General features: G+C 44.6%; 1 long non-coding RNA gene across 1 annotated transcript; it reads right to left on the bottom strand.

The window, feature by feature from the left end:
- Positions 1–207: 207 nt before the first annotated feature.
- Positions 208–4,070, bottom strand: LOC135175731 (uncharacterized). The gene is made up of 2 exons (XR_010302462.1): positions 3,925–4,070; positions 208–912 (listed from the first exon to the last, which is right to left on the bottom strand). It is a non-coding gene; the product is annotated as an uncharacterized LOC135175731 (long non-coding RNA).
- Between the last annotated feature and the right edge of the window lie 2,731 nt (positions 4,071–6,801).

Below are 6,801 nucleotides of genomic sequence, written 5' to 3'. Positions count from 1 at the left end.
AAGAAAAATGTGCTCTCGTTTTGCCTGTGCTCTACATGTATGAATTTCCAACCTGTGCATTTTCAACCTTGTGAATAAGTTTTCTGGTGAGTTTTAATGTTGATAAACAGTTTTTGCTGCAGAAGTCTGATTAGCTTGCTGCAGGAACATGGCCAAGGCCCCACAGATCAATGTGATCAAAGGCAATGACACATGGACTCCAGACAATTCAATGTGAATTAAGCCAGAGACCTTTATTGATCATTTCATCTCTCGATATATCCTTCAGGGCATAAAGGCACATGCCTATGCATTAGCATAATTAGTCAAGGACAACCCACTCCATCAGCATAAACCATGCCTTGTTTTTCTCATTAACGAGGTGTCTGTTATCTATCCTTTCTGAGATAAGGTAGCCAGCAGCTGGTGGGAACCAAAGTCAGCATCCACCTGTTATTATCCTTCTTCACTTGGCATTCCCACAGGTTTTCATTGTTACTAACAATAATCATCTAGATATCAAAATTGATACAGATTATTGATTTTGCATCATCCTTCACAAGAAAATCATAAAACATACAGGTTTTTACTTTTTCTTCCCCACTTCTTTCTTTTTATGCTGTGATTAACAATGAAATAAAACCTTAACAATTACTTAGACCTAAAATTAGGTATACAAAAGGAATTATTGTATTCCACAGTGATACTGACTCCCACAATATTAGGAATGAAATTGAAGATCTGATCATCTGTGTGTGCTTAGTCTGGCTTAAGGAGGCCATTGGAATGGGCTGCCCAGGGAGGTGGAGTCACCATCCCTGGAGGTGTTCAAGAAAAGCCTGGATGAGGCACTTAGTGCCATGGTCTAGTTGATCGGGCAGGGCAACAGGTTGGCCTGAATAATCTTGGAGGTCTCTTCCAACCTGGTTGATTCTATGGAAAAAAAAGCAGTAAGAAAGCACTTACTTTAGGAACTAGACTTCTTAAGGTCATATATTTGCCTGCTTAATATACTGAGATAGACACTTTCTCCCCGTTTCCAAAAAAGACGTTTCTTTCATTGTGCTTTAAGCTTTAAACACTACTTGCATCTTTAACAACTTGAGCAAGGCTGCGTGGGTACTGTTTGAAAAACAACAAAACCCTTTCATCAGTCCAGAGGAAAAAAACAAAACAAAACACAAAAGATAAATAATTCTTCCATACAGATATTTTCAAGTACTGTGTTTTGATGGGTGAGATTAAATGCTGTAGATTGAGGACGCTGCTTGCTTAGAGGGACAGTGTCAACCTTAACATCTTTTAGCTTAAATAACAGCTTTGTTTTGATGCTAAAAACACCTCAGGTTCTCAGACTTGATTTCAATTCACAGTGCTGTTTTTCTTTCACCATTTTTGTAATATGCTGCTCATTTCAATATTGCTTGGGTTTTGAAGATACAGAGATGTCAACCTTTTTTCTTCCTCCTAACTTCTTTAGATACAGTGAAAGAAATTGTTCTTTGCATCACAAAAAAAGTTGACCACTACAGTGGTCAAAGAAACATCATACCAATATATATCAGGGAATAGTTCATAGAATCAACCAGGTTGGAAGAGAACTCCAAGATCATCCACTCCAACCTAGCACCCAGCCCTAACCAATCAGCTAGACCATGGCACTAAGTGCCTCAGCCAGGCTTAGCTTGAACACCTCCAGGGACAGCAACTCCACCACCTCCCTGGGCAGCCCATTCCAATGCCAATCACTCTCTCTGGCAACAACTTCCTCCTAACATCTAGTCTATTCCTTCCCCAGCACAACTTGAGACTGTATCCCCTTGTTCTATTGCTGCTTGCCTGGCACAAGAGACCAACCCCCACCTGGCTACATCCTCCCTTCAGGTAGTTGTAGACAGCAATGAGGTCATGCCTGAATCTCCTATTTTTCAGGCTAAACAACCCCAGCTCCCTCAGCCCCACTTGATGCATGAAAGAAAGGTTTATTCTCCTCAGCCACTAAAATACAAGCAGAGGCTGTAGTTCTGTACTCAAACTCAGCTTTCAGGTATACAAGGCTCTGGGTGCAGTCCTCTCTACTTCTGTATGCACATCTAATGCTTTTTTTCTTCACTCATGTGACAGTCAAGCAGGGAATAGTTAATTTATTCTCTTGGCACTTCTGTAAACACAGGGGATTAAAATGGAGTCCCTAGTTCAAAATACTTATGTTGTGAATTTCTAAGGATGCCTGTCTAGTGCTATCCTTGTCTGCAAATATTTCACAAAACAGACAGCTGAGGCATGCACTTTTTCCTTATGCTAATGATCATGCCTAGACCAGAATAGCTTGAAGCAATCTTCAGCCCAACCTCAAGATTCACTATGGTTCAATGACTTTCAGCCAGAGTGAGACTTAAGCATGCAGCAGTCAAGCTCTAATTTTTATTGGAAGGAAAAGATGCTCCATCTGGACTGGCAAGAAGCCACAGACTACTGCTGTGTGTCTGTGTGATTAGGAGTGTAAGGACCTCAGGATGCAACAGGTGTGTTTCAGCAGGAATTGCAGAGATTTAGCAGATGAGATGAATGCACATAACAGGCTGTCGGAAGGGAGGCTGTAGCCAGGTGGGGGTTGGTCTCTTCTCCCGAGCAGCCATGTGGAATAATGAGGATTCATGAGCTGAATTTCAAAACTGTTCTGGTTGGAAATGACTTTTAAGATCATTTAGTCCAACCATTATCTAGCTCCACCAAGTCTGCTGCTAAATCATGCCACATTTATGTCTTTTAAACAAGTCCAAGGATGGCTATTCTACCATCCTTGAGCCTATTCCACTCTTTGAGGAACAATTCAGGGAAGAATCTTCTTTTCATAGCCAACCTAAACCTCTCCTAGTGCAACTTGAGGCCATTCCCTGTCATCCTATCACTTGGTACTAGATAGAAGAGGCTGACCTCCACCTTACTACAACCTAAGTTCAGGTAGTTACAGGGACTGATGCAGTGCCCACTCAGCCTTTTTTCTCTGCAGACTAAACAACCCTACTTCTCTCACCCACTCAGCTTCTTTGCCATTATCTAGACCTGCTTTGGCACCACAAAGTCCTTCTTGTAGTGAGAGGCCTGAAACTGAACACAGTATTTCAGATGCAGCCTTACCAGTGTCAAGTGCAGGGCACAATCACCCCCCTACTCCTGCTGGTTGGAGGCCAGGATGCTGTTAGCCTTCTTGGCCACTTGAGCAAGCTGCTGGCTAATATTCAACTGGCTGCAAATCAACACCTTATGGTCTTTGGTTTCTGGGATGCTTTCCAGCCACTGCTTCAAGCCTGCATAGTCGTAAGGAGTTGGCCTGACCTAAATGCAGGACCCTGCACTTGGCCTTCTTAAACCTTATACAATTGACCTTAGGCCATTAATTCAGCCTGCCCAAAAGTCTCTGCAAAGCCTTCCTACCTTCGAGCGGATCAACACTGACCCATTTTGGTGATGATTACAAACTTATTAAGGGTGTATTCAGTTCCCTCATCCAGATCATTGACAAGGACATTAAAGAAAATGAGCCCCAGTCTGCAGATAACTCTTAAGTTCATGAAATGAAGAAATGCAGAGAAAGGGAAAGAGAGGGGAAAACCAATTTAACCTTTTGCATGAAGTAAAAGCAGGAGAAGATACTTCTTTCAAATTCATAATAGATTGGAAGATATATTTAAGTGCATACTGTAAGAACAAGGAGTGCCTTTGCAAAAGGAGTGGAGACTTTTATTCTTTCTCTACTTCTCACACAAAATATGCTAAATGAAAGTTGAATTTTCATAGGCTTGAACCTACTTTTACCTTCTCTGTAGAACCAGAAATGGGTGCTTTGTAGCTGGAAGTTCTGTGATTGTCATCTGCTGCCCTGACCTGTCCTAACACAGACAGGATTTCACCTGGCACTGAATCAAGCTGGGTCTAGCTTACCTACAAAGCACAAGAGAGTTTTAGGCACTCTGACATTAAAGTGAGTTCATGAGACTTGAGTTTTCCATCTTCCTTCTTCAGCATCCTCAGACATCTCCTCCAGGCTGCTGCAGTGATCCTCAAAATGCTCCACAGATTCATTCCTGTGTTCTGTAGGGTTTGATAAGTGAGCAGACAGAAGCAGACAAGCAGAGGGAAGCTCAGCCAGCACCCGTGGGTGGTGTTACAGAGGTCATCAAGCCTAGCCCTAGCAACCGGGGGGCCACACCAGGCCCCCCGGCCTTTGGATGCCCACTCCCAGACACCCAGTGCACACCATGGGCACTCACCTGTGGTCACAGGAGGAGGATCCCTCTGCCCAGATGGGCAAACTTGGAGCCTCTGGTGAGCCTGGGGCCGATTAAATAGGGAAGTGGGCAAAGTGGTCACACCTAGGGTGGGAGGAGACTCCAACTCAGGCACTCTGGGCTTGGGGGATAAAAGGGGGAGGTGCAGCATGGGCTGGGAGAGCAGCAGATGTGATGCAGTTGGAGTGACCAGCAGGGCCAGGTAAGGAATTTTCTCCATATGCTCACCACTTGGGGTGGCAGAACTGGAGCTGAAGTTTTGAGCCCTTCCCTATGTGAAAGATTTTGAGGCATTAGAGCAGGTCTAGAGAAGGACAATGAAGCTGGTACAGGGTCTGGAGAGCAGCTGAGGGAACTGGAGGTGTTCAGCCTGGGGGAAAGGAGATTGTGGGGAACACCTCATTGCTCTCTGCAACTCCCTGGAAGGAGGTTTGGTGCCAGGTGGGAGTTGGTCTTTTCTCACTAGTTACAAGTGGCAGAACAAGAAGAAATGGTCTGAGGTTGCACCAGGAAAGGTTTAGGCTGGCTGCTAGAAGAAACTTCTACACTGAAAAGGTTCTCCAACACTGGAATAGGCTTCCCAGGGAGGTGGTTGAATCCCTGTCCTTGGAGGTGTTTCTAAGAGACAGAGATGTGGTGCTGAGGGACATGGCTCAGCCCCAGCCTTGGCAGAGTTAGTTTATGGTCCCCTAGTGGATAACAAAAACAAGGCCTGAAAGGAGAGGATGTTAAAAGGATTGCAGCTTGAGGCTCTGTTTGTGTCCCCTGGCTAACCAAAGTGCCTGGTTACAAGAAAGAGCCCACAAGGAGCAGAGGAATTTGCTGCAGGTCCAAGTTAAGAATTGCAGTGGTAGCCTGAGCCCACAGCTCTGAGACAGGCTGAGGAGATCTCTTGCTGTGCCTGCTGAGCCATACTACAGAATCCTACACTCTGCAGCTGTGTCCAGGGTTTTATTCCACCAGCCCCTTAAGGAAGGAAGAGCTGTGCTGCAGATCAGGACTCTGGCTTGTCCTCCACGAGCCTCTGATTGGCACTTGAGGCTGCAGGCAGTGAGTTGGGCTTCACCCTTTGAAGACCTGGGCAGTGTTTCTGGCTGGCACAGAAATCTGCAAAGAGGTCTGTCTGGCAAGTGTCCAAAGAAGGGCCAGGAGAGTAATTGAGAAGCAACCATCGCCTCATTCTAGGAGACCCAGACTCATGATAACACAGTAAATATTTGCAACCATGGCATAAACATAATGTTTGGTCTGTGGGATTGGATCTCTCACATCTCAGACTGCCAGGGAGCCTCTTTCCATCTTTATAGCTGTTGAGGGCTGAGAGGAGATTCTCAGTTTGGTTCTCATCAGCACCACCCCTGACTCACACAGAGGTCATGGCTGAATATCAGCCAAACACCATGTGACATGGAGCAGCTGCCTCCACGGCTTTCCAGTGTGGATGGGAGAGAAGCTGAGAATTGAATCCTGGGGCACTGGCATTCTGTGTGTGCTAGTTTGAGCCTAGCCAGAATGTTTTGGTGAGAAGGATTAGATTCCAGGCTGTGTGAAGAAAACAAGGGTAATGTCTATAGTTTTCAGTATAGGATGTGAGAGAAACTGAGAATTAAAACCTAGGCTATTGGGATTCTGTGCTACTGAATATCCCAGACCCATTCTCCCTCCCCTTCTTTAACCATCCCTCCACCAATCCCCACCTCATGCCTTCTTTGTTGGGTTGTTTTGTTGGTTTTTTTTTTCCCCTAAAAATTGCCTTAAAGTTTGAAAGGCTTCAAATGTGATGTAAGTAATACTGGGTCGCTTAGCTGCTTGTCAAACAGTATGCAGAACATAAACCTGCAGAGGCCTCACTGTATGAATGGATTTTCTGGATGGAGTCAATGCATTCTTATCTTGTGTAGCAACTGAATGAGGAGCTGCCTTCTACAAACATTTGATGCAAATCTGGGCATTCACTCGCATTAAGTACTGCTTGTTTCAGTGAGACATCTTGCATGCATAATCCTGTGCAGCCTTGAGACTGTTCTGTGGCCAATAAGGCTCAGCTGGAAGCTTGTCAAAGTCAGTTCTGAATTTATGTAACATAGGAATCAATCTGTGTGTCTTTGCATTTAGCTTGAGGTAATGTTTGTTGATGAGTCTTTTGAAAGTGGTAATAATGCTCTTATTTTATCTATCTGATGGTGTTTAAAGCCAGGCTGGGTGAGGCTGTGGCCAGCCTGATCTAGGCTAGGGTGTCTCTGCCCACGGCAGGAGGGTTAGAAGTAGATGATCCTTCTGGTCCCTTCCAACCATGTCAGATTCTATGATTCTGTGAATAACTTCAAGAACATAGATTCCACAAGTTCCTTGTGCAACTTTTTCCAGTATTCAGTCATCATCACAGTAAAAATTATTTCCTGATGCTCAGATGGACACTTCTGTTTTACCTTGTCTATTGTCTCTAATCTTTTCACTGGGCATCACTGGAAGGAGCTTGGCTCTCTACTCTTTACACTTTTCCCTCAACTATTTATATACCATTGTAAGA

This window comes from Pogoniulus pusillus, chromosome 5, assembly GCF_015220805.1.
Source record: "Pogoniulus pusillus isolate bPogPus1 chromosome 5, bPogPus1.pri, whole genome shotgun sequence".
In the NCBI taxonomy this organism is placed as follows: Eukaryota; Metazoa; Chordata; class Aves; order Piciformes; family Lybiidae; genus Pogoniulus; species Pogoniulus pusillus.
Note: the sequence above shows the minus strand (reverse complement) of the source record. Positions and strands in the feature narration are given on the sequence as shown.